Source organism: Anser cygnoides, chromosome 11, assembly GCF_040182565.1.
Source record: "Anser cygnoides isolate HZ-2024a breed goose chromosome 11, Taihu_goose_T2T_genome, whole genome shotgun sequence".
NCBI lineage: Eukaryota > Metazoa > Chordata > Aves > Anseriformes > Anatidae > Anser > Anser cygnoides.
Window position 1 is genome coordinate 5299167 of NC_089883.1, and position 17749 is coordinate 5316915.

The following is a 17749-nucleotide window of genomic DNA, read 5'->3' on the forward strand; positions in this document are numbered from 1 at the left end:
GGACAATAGTCCACCTCCTGTTGGGTTGCGTATTGATCAGCAGAGGAGCTGAAGATGTCGCCACACTAAATATTTACTGATCACACACAAATAGCCGGGACTTGAACGATTTTCTCCTGTGAGGAGAGCAGAGAGAGAAGGGTAAATCATTTTATTAGTGTGTATAAAGCAAAGAGCACACTCTGGCTTGGAGTGTTTTAAGATGTGTCTTCAGCTGGATGAAAAGAGTTAGGGAAATCGATATGGAGTGATTAGACGAGCCAGTCGTGTCAAAGAGAGAGGCTGTGAATTTCATGGATTTGGTTATACCGGGAGGGGGAAAATATAGCGGGAGATTAAAGGGAGGAACCCGTTGTAGCAGAGCCAATGAAAAAATAATATCTAATCAGACCCGGCAAAGGTAGGGACGGGATGAGACCCGCATTCCCAAAGAATCACACCAGCTAGGCAGGACTCGGGGACACGCGTGAAAGGGGCGATCGGGGGGAGAGCAGGAGCCTAAAATGTTCCCGAGCAAGGAGAGGGGAGGCAGAGGGAAGTCACCACCAAAATGGGGACAAAAGAGACAGGAGCGAGAGGAAGGCGAGGGCTGGAGCAGGCGCCCGCCTGGCTCCGAGGTGAGGTGCGGGGTCGCAGCCCCGTGTCCCCCCCCCAGGCAGGGAGGGCAAGCAGCAGGAGGGGAACACGGCCCGCGGGGGTGCCAGGGGTGCAAACCCCTCTCCTCCCACTTCGTCCTCCCCTCTCTTCCCCTCCCTCGCCAAGCAAACGTGGCGAGGGAAATGGATTTTAGCGTTTAACCACCTCATTTTACCCATGTAATGACAAGGCTCGTAATATGTAATCTACAGATTACTGCCATTCGAGGGTGACCACAAGTGGCATTATAAAAAAAAAAAAAAACAACATAAAAATAAAAAAATCAGCATTTCTGAAAAGGATAAAATGGCTCAAATCAGCCCGAGCTGGACGGGTGGGAGCCGGGGGGCCGCCGGAGCAGGGCACGTTTGGGGGAACTTTGCTGGGGACGAGCAAAGGTGGCAGAGCCAAAGGGCACGGAGCTGGGAGCAGGGCAGGGCTCTGCCCATCCACGTTAGATATGTTCTTTAGGGAAGCTCCGCTTCTTGGTTTTTTTTTTTTTTTCCTCTTTTTTTTTTTCTTTGCCTCGACTCGCTGCTCTTTGGGCCGTCTCCCAGCGCTGCCTGCTCTCCGCGCGTTTGCCTTTAGCAGCGAGGGGATGCGACAGCGGAGGGCTGGGGGGAAAGGAAGGACAGAAAAGAAAGTTTGAGCCGCGGGGTGAGAGCTGCTGGCCGCCGGGAGGGCGGACAGCCCCCCCAAAATTAGGACCCGAGCAGCAGGGGAGATGCTGGAGCAGCTTCCAGCCCCACTCCGAGCGCCCCTCTCCCCGAGCCGCACAGAGCCGGCCGGGCAGGGCTGGGGGGCGAGGAGAAGGCGACTTTTGGCCACCGCTTTAGGGGAGGGGGGCCCAGGGGGTCTTATCCTGGCCCGTGGGCATCTCCCGTGGGGCCCCCACCCGTGCTCGGGACGGGCGCCGGCTGCGCCTTTTTGGGGGGAGCCGTGGAAGGTGTGGGGGGGTGGGGGGAAGGACTGGGGCGATGCGCTCAGGTGTGAGGCTGCGAGGGCCTGCGAGCGCTTTGGCGATCAGCCCCTAACCTCCTTACCTAATTCCTTAGATTGCAGATAGGAAGAGTCTGACCCCGGAGGTCGGGAAGAGCTGGGTTTCATTAACCCTTCCCGCTCCGGCCCCGCCGCGGGTTAACGGCGCCGGACGGGGCGGGCGTGTGCCGGGGCGGGGGGCAGGGGGAAGGGGTCAAGGGGGGCTCTGCTCCCCCCAGCCCAGGGCAAAGGGGGCTCAGGGGATCGGCTCCGCTTCCCCGGCACCGGGAGCTGCCCGAGGGACCGCCACCGGCCCGGCAACGCGTTCCCTTCACACCATTCCTGAATTTTTTAAAAAAATTATTATCAGTTTTTTAAATCGTTTTCCAAATGGGAGGAAACGCACCAGTCTGGAAACGCCACATATTGCAAAAGGCAAAGCGGGCTCCATCTTTAGGACCAGCAGCAACCTCTTTAGCTTGTCCACAGTCGAGCTGTAAGCTTTAAAGATTAAAAAAATAATAATAATATTCAGGCAAGCTTCTCGGGCTGTATTTGGCTGGTAACACACCTGGTTTATATTTTAATAGGTAGTTACACTGTATTGATTCAGGGTACATCATTGATGTTGAAAGTTAATAACTCTCAAATTATATCTATCTGCCTCCATACATAATTGCATACACAGTATAACACTGGAAGAATTTGCATTTTGCTGCACATTCTTTGTTCTTAAATCTTTTAACACATTGAATTGTTCCTTTGAAGAAAATGCTATTGAACCGCATGTTTAAGGAAAAGATGCTTCTAAACTATATGTTTAAGCAATGAAATTGTTGAGTGAAATACAGGTTTCTTTGTATTTCACACAAACCTTGCCATCCGCCAATCTTAACCTATACATCTGAAATGCCTTTTTTTTTTTTTATCTTTTTTTTTTTTTTTTTTTCCTTCTCCCAGTCAGAAGGCAGAAATATGTGAACTGCCGAGAGAGGTGGGTACTTTTTGGTAAGTATGTTTAGATATGATCTTCAGATACATTTATTGTACTTTCAAATTCTTTGGATACTAATTGAGCCAGCAAACAATATCCCAGCTGAATGTCTCAACTCCTTCCCTATTTAACAAGCACTTAATACAGATTTATATTGTAGCCATCCATCTAGTGAACAATATAGCTGAGCAGTCAACAAAAAATAAAAAAAATGTTAAAACCAAATTATACGTGCTGCCTTATATCTGACTCCTCTTCCTTTCTGCACCCCTGAAATTGAACTCTTTACAGATTATATATTTTTTTTAATTTCTGAGTGACAGGTCAAAAATAATTTGCAGAATCAGAAGCGGATGGAAGTTTCAAATAATGTCTCTAAATATTTCATATTCCTACTTATAATACCAGCCCACCAGCTGTAAAAAGGAACCATTCCCTATTTTTTTTTTCTCTGCTAGTTTAAAACTACAGAAGGATAGATTATTTAGGCTGGCAGTTCCTATTTTCCAGGGCCTGCCTCAGAGATGACATAAATAGAGATTGAACGATCAGAAAAACAAAACAAAACAAAACCCAAAATAAAACCCAAAGCCTGGACAGGAATAGAGACAGACAGCTATATAACTGCATCTGAACAATGTTACATACTGCATTAGGGGGTGGTCAAAAAAATAGATTGCATATTTATAACCTCATAATTAAAATACATCCTTATCTCTCTCCTTTGAAAGGTTGCAGCTTTCTTGGAAGTATTTTGAGTGCATATTTTAAGCTCCATGTCCTGAATTGAATTAAGATGAGCTGTTTTGCACAATACTAAAATACTAGTTTGCAATTTAAGGTTTAAGTTTCAACCACCTATCAGTCACTCTATCATTTTCTTTGTATTTTTCTCTCCTTATGTTCGCAGACCTTATATAAAACAGTGTTAGTTTATACCAGATTCTAATTTCTGCATGCAAGAAATTAGTTAATATCATCCAAAAGAATTGCCTGTGTTTGACGGAGGTAAATTGGATGAGATTTTTTCACATGCAAAAAGAGTTCAAGCCAAACTGAAAACTTAAAGCAAAGGGATACCAGCAAACAGTGAAAAATGGCACGTCTGCTCCCTCTTGACAAGCTTGCATTATATCACATGCTAAGAAACACAAATTTCTGAATCTAAGACCAGTTTTAGTTTTTAATAGGAAATAATTACATGGAACTTTATTTCCAGAGAGAACATCCCTTCCAGCTACAGAGTTCTGCTTTGATCTGAGTATTAACTGGTAATAAAATAACCATATTTTGGATCCCAAGCATATTGATGCTTAAAGGAATGTTATGCTTTCAATCAAGCTCTAACTTCAGATTATCCAAAGGTATTCATCCTCCCTTTGTCAGAAACCAATTTGTTCTTTTACTCCAGCAGCCACTCACACGTGTTTTGCTATATTTTGTCATTTTATAGTAGAATTTGCACTATCGAGGCGGAAAACTTCTACATGGAGTGAGATCATGTTCAGCCTGGCGATTTGTGCTGCTTAGCACACAGCCCCCCAGCCCGGCCATTCTTTGCACTTGTTGTACTCCACCACCATCGCTCATCTCGGAGGGTGACTACTGCAAACGCCTTCTGAGCAGGGTTTTGTTTTAAATCTCCAGATTTTTATTTTTTCTTTTAGATTTATTTTTTACCTGGTGAATCAATCACTGGGACCCATCCCGAACAATTAACCTCCCCTTTATATGACGGACCCAAGCGCAGCGCTTCATAAAGACATGAAAAGGACATCCCAGACACCAGGACCCGAGCCCAGGCTTGTCACAGAGCATAAAAGGAGAGCAAAGGGGAGTTTTTATCTCCTTGCCCTGCAAACTCTTAACAGGTCTAAGTTTTGGTGTGACAATAAACCAGTTTTGATAACGCAGCTCATGGGCTTCTCCGCCACATAAAGTTTTCTTAATAATAAAAAAGAAGAAACTTTATCCCTGCTAAATTAAAATAGGGCAGATGTTGGATATGGTTCGTATTAGCCAGCCTTTCACCCCTTTGCCCCTGGCACTAAAGTTCTGACTTTTGCTTTATACCATGTCTGTTTCTAACTGGAAGGTATTAGTCCTGCCCTCGCTCTCTTCTCGTATTTATTTTTTCAGCGTCTAAAATTAAACCTATTCATTTAGCAACATACATTCTACTTTGGCTTGCTAAACCTGGCCAGGGAGGGGAAACTTTTTCCAAAAAGTGATGCACCACTGACCTTAAAAGAAAACACAAGGCAGGGAAAGCTGTTCTTAAAAGGTTTATTTCTAGAGAGTTTTGTAGCTCTGTTGACATTACAGGGATAATGGCTGTATTGCAACGGGCTTTCAAGGCCCAAGAGGTTTACGTTTGCTTCTGACCATAAATATAATAAAATTTTAAAGGTGCAGGAAGTCTCATCACTTTATATATTTAAAACTAGATTGAAAAAAAAAAAACTTGGGAAACATACATTACAGCGGGCAGCCCTGCTGAAAAAGAAGGGCATAGGCAAACTTAAAAAAACCCACCAACATCCCCCCCAACCCAAAGCAAAAAAAAAAAAAAAAAAAAGGCAGAAAAAAAAAAGCCCCAAAGCCCCAGCTTTTCCATGCTAGCTATATGAAAATCCTGGCTATTAAGCTCCTAGGATAGTACAGCTCTTTTCTCCAGGGCTGCGAAGATAGAATTTATTGTCCATTTGGAGCGATCAAGTTTAGGCTAATAAAAGGCCCTCTGTAAGCAGAAATGCCAAAGTTGATGTTTGGCGTAGTTTTCAATGGTGGAGTTTATATAGGATGGGGCTCTGCACTATTTGAAATTACTCATATCTCAGCAGCTGAAGATGATTTGACATACAGAAGTAAATGATAGTAGGCAATGGCTGGAGGTTAATCAGCCTTGCTTTCCGAACTGGACATCTGAAAGCAGGAAAAAGTGAAAGCTGCTCTCTCTATTCCTTCCTTTTTCTAAGGCGCTGCTAACTTTTATGATTTTTTTTTTCTCTTCTTCTTTTACTATCTGTCTTTGTGCCTGAGGGCCAGTGAAAGAACACTGCAGATTCTAGATTGCTTTCAGAGTTTCCCTTTGCTGATGATGGATTACCATGTCAATTTAAACGGCATAGGATTAATTTGTTTCAATGATTTCTCTTTAGGCTGAATGCCAGTCTTTTTTTTTTTTTTCTATCTCTCTCCTTGCTCTTCAGAATAATAATAATAATAATAATAATAAATCCTTAAAAACCCCAAACGCTTTTGATATTCCACATTAAAAAGACAATAATAGAAATAGACAAGTTAGGTGTAATGTTGCAACACAGTTATAGGTTTGAGTGTTTTTATCTCATTCTAAGGGGCTGAAGCATACAGTCAGTCACATTAAAATGAAATTGGATCCAACGTTTATTCAATAAATACTTGTCTTGTAGGTAATCCAGAGCAGAGTGCTTTTGACACATAAGGACTTAATTTGTCTTGGATAACAAGTTATTAATATGGCACATTTAAACTTGCCACCTACAATAAGGTCATTTAGACCTATAATACGACTCATGAGAGAACTTCATAAAGCCAGAAACAAAGTTTGAGGCTGCCTCGGCGTGGGGCAGCGCTGTTCCCCGAGCAGGCGCGCAGCTCAGGCTCCACTCTCTCGGAAGAAAGTTCAGAGCAGGAGGACGCACCCAAGGCCAACCAAACGGTTCGCATCTGCTCTTCTCTGAAAGGCGAGCGTAAATGGAGTAAGGAGGAAAAAAAGAACCCAAACACACAGTTTTGAATGAGTAATCTCGAAAGCTGTGCTGCGTCTGCTAGCAAACTCATCGCAGCTTTGCGAGTGAAAAAAACAACATTTGGTTCCGAGGGGAAATTCGCCCGCATTTGCACCCTGCCTCGTCCATGTGCTTTGCAATTTTCTTGCTTTTAATAATAAGCGAGGAAGTTGGAACATAATCCACCCATAAATGTTATTGCAGTAATTTGACTGCGCTGTGTTTGTTCATGCATTAACCGTACACGTAAAGAGAAGTGGGGCTGTATGGTGGTGATCCTCCCACAGCCTGAACAAACAGAGATGTTTTGGTATATATTGGATTTCAGACCCCAAATACTTTGCAATAGCTTTAAAATTTGGAAAGCTGGAGCTGGGGTGTTTAGTTTCAGACCTCGCCTAACCTAACCATGCCTGCAAGAGTCCCAGCAGGACAGGAACACGGGGGGCATGCTGCACAGGACACGGCTTGTGGCTGGCAATTCCTTCCCCACGCTGCACACGTGAGCTTCACTGTGCTGCTTTTCAGTATTAAGCTCTTGATTGCTCTTGCCCTGGCAGATTCTGTCTCTTTAAGTAACTAAATCTCATTTTTAAGCTCTTCCTGGGAAAAGGATGTTACACATAAGTAGAAAAATGCAGGCAAGAAAGGCTAATTGAATGAAAAGAGAGAATTAGGTTAAAAATAGAGTACAATCTAGTATCACATTTTCACTAGTGTAACCTGAAATGAAGGTGTCTCCAAGTCCCTAGTGATGCCAGAGTGTTTAGATGTTGGGCACAGATGGAGACACCTATTGAAATGTGTCTGAAGAAGATTAATAGGACTTGTCAGTGTTGGGAAAGCACTGCTTTGCTGTAAATTTCTACTAGCACAAGATGAATTACCGATGAATGCTCAGTTATCAACCCCATCACTATCATTGGACACTAAATCAAATTGAGCAGTTATCTACAATCAGAAAATTTCTTTTAAAAATAGGCATACACCTTTAGGCTTAAACTCTTTAATAAGACAATAGTCTCGATGGTATGTGTGTGTTCGCTAAGGGATGCATTTTAAAGTTCCTACACAAAAAGCTTCTGTTCTGAAACGAACTCCAAGCTTAGTGTGAAATCAGGCTTGTCAAACAATAAAAGATATTCAGAAAATACTGGTTGCACGATATAATGTTCTGCTGGGGGCCGGATCCAAAACGCATTTTCAGCCGTGTCATTAGATTTTGGATCAGGCCCTATTTGTGAATGGCTTTTTGTCATCACTCCTCTCCCTTTTTTTTTTTTTTTTGGTGCTGGTAAAAAACTTCTCTCTACCTTAAAGACTGAGTGTCCTAATCATGTAGTAATGCAAAGTAGCTGTCAAGGCGCAGGGTGTAAGTAAAATAATAACATCCCCCCTCCCCAACATATTTAGGAAATGACAGCTTAATGTAATGAAATATGTGATGAAAGAATCAATGAATAAAATTTTACCTAGGAATATTTCTTTTTACTCCTTTAAAAAGGGGAAACTGTCACAAGAAAAGCTATCACAAGCATTCACTAGCCCAGTGATAAAGCATATTAGCTGCATTCACCGTGTGATGCTGCTGCTGACAAAGATGTTAAATAAGCATTACATATTTTTAGTTTCTAGGACTTCTCTCCCTCTCACCCAGGCATGGCACTGCTTTATCCAGGGAGATTTATCGTGGCATGTTTTCAGAAGTCAATTTTTCCCTTTTATTATAGACAAGGGCAGTCATTTATGTTTAGGGAAGGAGACAGGTACAGTGCCTTTATCTGATCGGTGTCCCCAGCCCCAGCCACCTTCTTAATGGACGGCAAATTCTCGCCGTGCAGGATCAGGCCCCCTCCGGGCTCCTTCTCAGCCAAGGAATGTATCCTTCCCTTCTCCTCCATATATCTTACCTGTGATGTATGCTACTTTTCGAGGAGGGAATAATATGCCATTTACCACAAAGCACAGCTTCAAAGCCTTTGTGTGTTTTGTATCCCCAGCCAAAGCTTATTATTTACCACCTTAAAAATGTAACCAGGTAAGGGATAGTAGCCGTTATTGTCTTCATCTTTACACCCTCATTTTCATGCAGCAAACATCCCATATTAGGGCCAGATTCTCACTCAGATGGAAGTTATTAACTTTAAGCAGAACGGAGCCGATTTCAGCCAGCCGAAGCCCGTGCCCTCCTAACACAGGCTCTTTAAAACATCTCCTTGTTCGTTTTTTTTTTTTTTTTTTCCTTTGGAGGGCATGAGTCTTTAAACATGGTTGCTTTACAGAGAGCGGTGGTTGATTTCTAACTTTTTTCCCCAACAAACACGGAAAGAGAATATTAACAGGGAATATTAATAGAGCTGAGTGCGGCGCGGTGCTAGTTAGCTTGTAGTAGCCGAGAAATATGAACTAGTGAACATAATCCATAAACTCCATTTGGTTACTATAATACTCCAATCTGTATTTATTACAACCCCACTCTGATGCTTATACAACTGCAATTGCTAGATTTATACACTCTAATGGTTTCACAATAGGAAAAACCTGTGTTCTTTATCTTTCTTTTCCTGTCCAAAATAACCCCTTCCACATATACTTCAGGCTTCTCTGGACCTTGTCTGGGTTTAATCACAGGCTGTGGGACAAAATGTGCATTATTAAGAAATATAAATATTTTCAGAAGCAATCAAAGGGTTGAAAGATTGATTCGGCATGTAGATTGGATTTAATTCGAAGCAGCTTTGTTCTAATGAGGACTACTGGGATACAAAGACAGCAGCCGCTTATGGCCACCAGTTGGGAGCTTGGATTCACTGCAGTAACCTGTCAAGAATTTCACCCAACTGCCAGGTATTAAACAGCAAAGTGCGGGGGAAGGCGATTTTCAGCTTCCTTCGTCAGAGGCTGGATTAGGATTTCAGAGCCCCTGCTTTACTGAAATGACAATTCCGGCTAATTTCTCACTGTCCACAGGGCCAAACCCTGCAGTCTGAAGCTCCTACTGACTTCGGTGGCTGCTTTGCCCAAGGGAAAGGTGGCAAAGCTTGGTTCAGCAGCAAGTGCAGCAAACCCCAGAGCTCCACAGCAGTTTGCCCTGGTGAAGCTGCTTTTGCGGTGACTTTTTCTTTAAGATTTCACTACCTGCGCTCCTAGATGCGTCGGGACTCTTTTATTTTCATTTTATTTATTTATTTATTTATTTTTGCATAGGGAGGTGCTTTTGTTTTTCCCTGCAAAAGTGAAACGCAGCTCACTGTTGGCTTGGAAGCTCGTGTCCTTGATGGGTGACCCAGCAGAACTGCCGTGCTCGTCCTTCATCCCAGGGAAAAGCCCGCAATGTCCAACAAAACATCCTTGGAGAGGGAGCTGAGCAAAAGGGGACGCTCCTCCGCTTTGCCCTCAGACTTTAAAAAAAAAAAAAAAAGTAAAATTTCTGTGCATGCTGCAGGGGGGTCACGTCACAGGTACTTGGGGAGCGCAAGACCCTGGCAGCTTTCCTAAATGTTGAGCGTACAGTCGGAATCACAGCACACACAGGATCAAACACCGACTAGTTTCTCCCTCCCCTTAGCCCCCCCTTGCCTACTTTTGTCCATAAAAGCAATAGAAAGAGAGAAAGCTTGAATTTTCTGAACTGTTTCACCCATCCACAGCTGGAATTCCAAAGTGAAATGAAAATGCCTTTAAAATCAACCCTACATGGGAGCCTGAGAGAACAAGTTTTCCTTTGTTGTAGGGTATAGTATTATTTGCTGTAGGTTTTTGATATACATTCTAAATTAGGCCTGCAAAGGAATGCTTCATCTTTAATTCATCACTCTCAGCTGAAAGAGATTAGCAATGTCTAGCACGCACCCTTCGTATGGTGCTGACCTCATCAAGTATGGCCTGAAATTAATTAGCCTCATTCATTCCAAATGGAAAAGGATAATGGAGCTGCATTTTAGAGATGACCATCACAAATTGTATGCAGCATATTTAAAATCCCTCCCCCCTCACTCCCCTCCCCATTTAAAAAACTATGTAGATTAAAATTCTTTCCAGAACTTGCAATATGTCAGAGTTATCAAGGCATTGGGAGCAGAAACCACTCAGTTTTTATTTGTGGAACTGGGAGCCACATTTTGTGTGTGTGGCTGTAAAAGCAGCAAGTCTGTCTTAATGGCAGAACACCTGGAATTAATTTGATATTTCCAGGTGCTCTGGAAAACTGGGGCATCAAGCACTTGATGTTTAAACATTCTTCCACCCGCTCGCTTAAATCAATATGAAAGTGGTGTCCCTTTGTCATTCATACATGCAAAGTGCTAGCACAAACTCCAGCTTGGCTTCAGAGTCCTACATCACTCATAATCTAATTAGAAATCAGAGCAGAGCTGAAGCAGCATTCTTTGTGGATTCTTGGGCAGCAAATAGGGATACTTGTCTTTTGTTTCCCTCCCCGATTGCATCGTTCACAAGCTTTCACACCACATCTCTAAAGGTGGTTAGGTGCCTCAAGATGTTGACAGGCATGAAGGACAAGATTATTTAGGTATTTAGGTGCCAACACCGGGTGATTTCAAATGGAATTAAGCAACTGGATATTACTGGGCGAAAAAAAAAAAAAAAGAAAAAAGAAAAAAGCCTCCAATGCGAACGAAAAGCTCTAACCTTAAACACGACTGATGTTTTTTCCATGGTAATATCACTCACAGGGTGATTTAACAGAAGTCTGCTGATTTTTACCATGGTCCAGCACTTAGCTTTGGGCAGCGCCTCCGTGGCTGGGCACGGCACTGCCCCCTGCCCTGGTTGCTTCCCCAGAGACACGGAAAGCAGCAAAGGATGCAGGGTTTCCCCCAGGATTTTGGAAGACGCCTCAGACAATGGTGAGGAGCGGGCCAAAACCCAGGTCCAACCTGGATTCCTCCCTCTGGGTACTCCTCTTGCCAGCGACGACTGCTGATGGATCACAGCAACGTGGATTTTCCCCTCTCCTTGTTCCCCAGCAGCAGATTGCCAGGAGGCTCTGAGAGAATCCTGTGGGTAAGAGACACATTTTTCCTCACACCAAGTAACGCCTTTTGAAACTCTGGGTTTTGAAATGGCAAGGTCAGAATGGTGCCTCCGATGCCAGGGGCTGGAGAATGCCCCTGCAGATCTTATACCCAAGGCTGGATACACCGGGAAAAGTTTTGAGAAAACTGAAAACTAATTATTCCTTTTTAACAAACAAATATTTGTCTTCCAAAGACTCGATTCATTAAGGCTGCCACTGAATCCAGGATTGAACCTGTTATTATTAATCCTAAACAAATTCACATTTGTCTACCATGAACAAAGCTGCTGGCCATCTGATAATCCTAACTTGCTTGGGAAAAAAGAATGAGCAAATGTTATAAGCAGCAGGTGAAATCATACCACAGTTATTAAGCCCTCTTTCAGGGCAAGCACAGGATAGATTAAATTGTTATGTTAGGCCATGTTGTGAGCCCACGTCAATTTTGTTTGAGATCTTATCTTAGCTCAGAACTGTTTCCTCCTAAATTAAACTAAATGCTGAAGACATGAGAAGCATATTGACCCAAAGATTCAAAACTTTGGACTCAGCAGCCTTCTGATCTTTTGTCCACAGGGTATCGAGTTGTAAAGCTGCAGAATATTAAATAATCATGATTATCTTCAACCTGCCTAAAGTCATTTGTCATACAGAAACACTGGCACGGATTTTTCCTACTGTTTTTTCAGAACAAGGTGTTGGTTCTGCCTGAAAGCCGGTTTCATTTGCTACAGAACTTATAGACTGTGGTCCTATGCTTATATTAAGTCTCATGCACTAACCAGGCTTGGTCATTTATTCTGTCTCCGGTGCTCTTAATCTCCCTTTGCCAAACCCCATTGTCCCATACACAAACAACCCAAATCTTACAGCCAAAACGAACAAGCTATGCTGGTACTTCATTCAGCTGTTATCATGCACAAGCAGTTCTTGTGATTCAGAAATGCACTGTAATTCACCTGGGATAAGAAATCAGATTTAGAAATGAGCTGAGCAGACATTTTTAGGAATAAGTAAGTTTCTAAATAAACCAGCTTTTTAATTCTGCCTTTTCTATATTAGTACTGTAAATCAATATAGTCTGCACTTGGAGGAACCCAGATGAGTTTGAATTGTCATAATTAAATATTGTCCTATTTCTCCCAGCACAGCCAAACAAGGAGTTTTACTCCTGACACAAGACTTTTCTCAAGTAGGGACAACTTACTAACTTACTACAGCAATGATTTAAGCTCCAAGTGGTTCCACATTTTTTTAGAAAACAAATCATTACCAAAACGCATAGCACAACTCATCCCTGGTGTCAGAGCACTGAAGAGATGGAATAATAGAAGAAGTAATATTATTTAGCTGCTTTTAAAGGCAAACATGATGACGGCACATTAAATAATGTGATCTACCCAGCTGGACTTCCAGTTACGTACAGGAAAACTGTGTTCATCCATCACTTCACCCACCTCAGCTATAACACTGGTGAATGCCTAACTGGTGGGCATTAGCACTAAGCCATAAGTTGGAATGGGAAGAAAAGGGGAGTGCAAAGCTGTATATTAGCTTAGACAAGTGCGATGCCATTGCCAGGCTGAATTAGTTGATGACACCAGGCGTTAAGTAAATAAATCTTTACCTACTGAAGCAACAGTTTGCTGCCTTTCAGGAATGACATCCAGGAGGCAATGCAGTGGATTTACAACAGCAGGTACCTATGCACTGGCTGGAAGCCCTGAGCACAATACAATGATTCAAAATGGAGGCGCACCTTTACCCCGAAAAAAAAAATATATATATTTTTTTAGTGTCATTGCAAATGTTCAAGAGTTTGGGTTTGATCTTTTTGGCTGGGGTCAGGATTTCTGTCTGTGAAGTATTGAGCACACAGAGCCAGCCATTTGGGGAGTTTCCATTCTCACCTAGCAAATACTACAGAGATGCTCAATGGCACAACGAGGGGGCTGTGTGGGAGGTCAGGCCCTTCTGTGGGTTCTGGTTTGCTCCAGACATAAGTTACCTATAGTGGTTTCTCCTAAATCACTGGACACTGACTCCCCTCCCCAGTGAGCACGTGTGTTGGAACTATAAGTATGTCGAGTAGCTATTGCTGGTTTTTATCCGAGGTACATTATTTGGCTCCTCTTCTGTAAGATTTTCTTCCCATACTTCTTAATGCCACCTTCCTTTTTCCCCTAATAACAACATAAATGAGTACTCTATGGGTGTAATTACAATAACAGTTCTTTTACTGCAAATACTAGAAGCCTGTAACCTGTAATTCACTTTTCCTGGTACTCCTTTATTCTAACCCTAGACATGTTATTTTAAAATGTCTAGGACCTCAAAGCTAAATTTATATAGTGATATCTAAAGGTAATGGAAGCTAAGCATCCTCCTTAGCCCAGGCTTTAGAGCTAAGCTGCATCTCTACCAACTGGAGCTTAGTTCACCTACCAATACCATACCCACCACTCCCACCAGGGCTGCAGTGTGAAAGTTAAGCAAGAGGAAGCATCTCTATCTGCTTATTTTAAGGTAACAGCCTATGAAAGACTTAGTAGCCTTCAATAAGCCTTCTCTTGCATTAGTCCATAGTAGATCCAGGTGCAATAAGAGTATTTGCTCTCTATACCATGAATTTGCCATTCCTTTTGTAACACCAGCTCTCCTCTTTCAGGGATGAACCTAAGAGGCTGGAGAAGTGCTACATGGACTGTGCCTATCCTGGCTCCTCCTCATCAGTGCCTTGAGCCATGTGAAGCCCCAAGAACCAAGCCACCACCGAGGGCATGACCGGGTGTTTGCTCCTCTCACGGACCATACCTGAAGCACAGCGCCAAGGTTCATCCGTAGCTTCTGCAGGTAGGAGCACTTTGTGTAGGCTCACATCAGTGTACAGCCCACACTTCGTGTAGGCTCACTCTAGTTTACAGGTTTAGTGTTGGCGATGAGTGAGACAATAATGCAAAGATAACCCGTGAAACCATTTTCTAGAACTGACATAGTTTCATCACTTTCTCCATTTTCTGGATGAAGCAGCCAGCATGAGGAGGGCATGCTGGCACACATCCCACTTGATAGTTGAAAAGAACAAACTGACAAACATTTCTAATTTGCTGAAGTTTACCAACATCTCAGTGAATAACAGGTGAATGATATTTTTCTTTGGCTATCCGTAGATGTACATGGAAATGCTGATAAATGGACACTCGGTCCAGGGACTGTGCAGAAATATATCAGATACAATATTCCTAATGAAAACCTTTATGGAAAGTGTTTCTGCCCCAAGCCCCTGCTGGGAGACACACAGTGATGCTCCCTGAGACCTGGCAGCCCTTCGAAGTGAGCATATGGCCCGCTAAGCCCTTGCACAGTGAGTAAACACTCCGCAATGTCAGAGCGAGCAGAGGGCTGGTTAATAGCAAGAAGTTCTGTGTCTCCTTCCAACTTTACAGACACTTTGGGAATGGATTCCCCTTCTCTGCTGCTGAGGCGAGCACCGTTTGCAGGAGAGGTAAGAGAAAACGGAGACGATCTCTTTGGGGGCAGGTGGTGTTTGTGGCCCTCTCCCACAAAGCTGCTGCTGCAGCGGAAGGGTCCTGGTGTGTTAGAAGATGGGTTTTCTGATGGACCAACACTTCCTGCTTTTTTTATTTTTTTAGATTCAACGTAACCTGTATGGTAACTGGAAGAGAGGAGGGACCTGAAGGTAAAACCCCCACTGTCAGTGCAGGCGGCGAAGGGCAGATCAGCGGCTGCAGGAGCTGTGTTCTCCGAGGCAGCCGACGAAGCCAGGCCGGTCGGTGCTAGCAAACAGATCTGGTCCTGCCCCTCCGCTTCTTGCACTGGCAGAGCACAGCACTGAAATCACTGGAGCAGGGATCGGGCCAGGAATGAGCGGCTGAGTTGCAAAGCAAATTAATTCCTGCCAAAAAAGTTCAGCTATGCTCAGAAGTATGTAAAGTGTCTGATTTGAGAAGTGTCAAGTAGCATTTGTGACCAATTATCCAAGATGAAGGGGGCAGAGCTATGTTTACATATACTAATCTTCAGCCAAAGTTTGAAAACTCCAATTCATGGACACGCATCAAATTTCCTTTCCAGGCTTGGCATTTGCCTGTATGCACGCACGCACATTGCTCGGGGATGACAGGAAAACATGATTACGACTTGCAAATAATACAAATAAAAAAAAAAAAAAGTGAGGTGAGCTGCCATGCAGCAGCAGCATGGTAATTAAGCCTATACTATGATAAGTGGGGGAAAAAAAAATCACAGACTGCTGTATGAGTAAAATAGCTTTATCAGCTGAGCTGAAATATTACGGGTGATGTCTCTGCATTGTTATTTTTCCACAACCTGTGAAGCCCTGGGAAACGATCTACACAAAAGAATAAGAAATGAAAGCTGCCTCTGCCATCTTCTGTTTAATTAACACAGGTATACCAATTTAATGCAATTAATCAAGATAGTAGGGATTAAACAGTAACTCACAGTTGACAACGACAATGTTATCAATGCTATGGGCACAGAAGGGCTAGAAAATGATTGTGGTGACTGGAAGCACTGTGGGCACGAACGAGCTGACTAGTTTTGGGTGGGTTTCAGGGGTTTGTGCACATCTATTGAAATTTAGGAGCAGCTGATTTTTCATGTGGCCAAGTGTTTTTCTGCCCTGCCCTTCCCTTTCCCCTCTTGGACCTTGCAGGGTAACCCCCAGAGCGGCAACAACTTTTAAAGCGATTCCTCTTTCTTCTAACAGGTTCCTGACGCCAAAGGTCTGACCTTAAAATGAGCAGCACACAGGGCAAGAATGGGCACTGCAGCGAGCTCCTGGCCTTCAACCCTCCACACACGGCTATTTTGGTAACCAGAACGCTGTAGTCATGTTGGGTAAAGGAATAGAGAAGGATCTCTCAGCATATTAACTCTACCAGTGCTGGACGCTGTGTCCCTACAGGGGTTGCCTGCCTCTGTATAAGACTCTACATGCAGATTTTCAGTAATCTTTGGATTTCTTGCATGCAGGAGAGGCACAGCCCTGTTTACTATAATGCTACTGTCCTCATTAACATTCATCTGGGACCACTGCTGCTGGGTAAGAAGATGGCTAAGTTTTCTGGGCTCATTCTCTTGGCTTAAGAATGTTATATTGGGTGATAATGAGTAGTAACTGTGCCCCTTTTTACGGTGAGGTAGATGCTTGCCTTCTAGTAAATGGACAGGGAGATGAGCCTCCTCATCTCACACAGGTCACCAGACGGCCCCGGGATGGTAAGGGTTATTGGTCATTTACCAAACTGTTTGACTTGGTTCATGGGTGAGAGGTGAAAGGCACTATATTGTGTTACCAGTCCCCAGGGCCAGTCAGTCCCCCTAAAGCAGCATTTTATTTAACAAGGCAACTGCTGGCCCACGGGAACCAGGGAGTTAAGGAAGAGAGGACAGTCACAACTGCAAATGCTTCCTTCGAGCAGATGTCTTAAAGCTGCCCTGAACCTCACTGCTTCACTCCTGCAATAGCTGCTCCAGAACACTCAATGGCCAGACTGCTTTTCCCATAAGTTATTCCCCCTCTTCCCACCAAAACTTCCATTAGGTTAACGCGGTGTTTCTCTCTACCGTGGTCTGTTTTGCTCCATCTTGCTGGGAGATGTCCCTTGCTGTTGCAGTGTGAACCACGAGACATTCAGAAGTCACATTTGTTGTTTGCTAGTGTTATTTCATTGTGGTAATAATGCATCTGCTGAGTCAGCTTTTTTTTTTTTTTTTTTTTTAATAGCTGATTTCCAACAAGCTTTTGTTGCCCAGTTCCTGCCAACAGCCAGGGAACAAGCACAAGTCAACACAGAAAATCAACGACTAGTAGGTAAGTGAACAGACGAGTAAATGCAGGCCATTCATGTGACAGGATCCGATTCATTTTTGTGCCAGGGAGATTTTTTAAATGGGACTTCTCCCAGCGGAGAGCTCATGCTGCTCAAGGCCTGCTTCACTATAAAGACAACACAATTATTCGGGGCTTATTATTACTTTTTATCACTAGTTTTCCAGCCACCAGGAGCAAGGGCAGAGATGAGATCAGGACCCGGTTTACTGCCATGCATGGTACACACTGTACAGTATGCTCTGCCCTAAAAGCCCTATAAAAGGTGCTATCTGCTTCATGGGGCTGACAAACACACCCAGGATGAGGACCAGGTGGGTCTGAGTGCAGAACCCATCAGGAGCAAAACCAAGAACCCAGCCGGAGCTTCTGTCCTGGGATCCTGATGCCTGTTGGTTCCTTTAAAAAGTAAACCTTTACATTTTACTTTTGTTTGAATCACCAAAATGATC

General features: G+C 43.6%; 1 long non-coding RNA gene across 19 annotated transcripts in view; it reads left to right on the top strand.

Annotated features, from left to right (window-relative positions):
• LOC106036475 (uncharacterized) overlaps positions 1-17749 on the top strand; it is a 47461-nt gene that overhangs the window by 10731 nt on the left and 18981 nt on the right. For 7 of the 19 annotated variants that reach the window (XR_010834080.1, XR_010834071.1, XR_010834089.1 and 4 more), the window contains 3 exons: positions 2575-14272; positions 16173-16508; positions 17193-17279. This is a non-coding gene — a long non-coding RNA (uncharacterized lncRNA). Of the gene's footprint in view, positions 1-2574; positions 14273-14589; positions 16509-17192; positions 17280-17749 lie in introns of all 19 variants that reach the window. The other 12 variants (XR_010834084.1, XR_010834076.1, XR_010834082.1 and 9 more) reach the window with 12 other exon arrangements.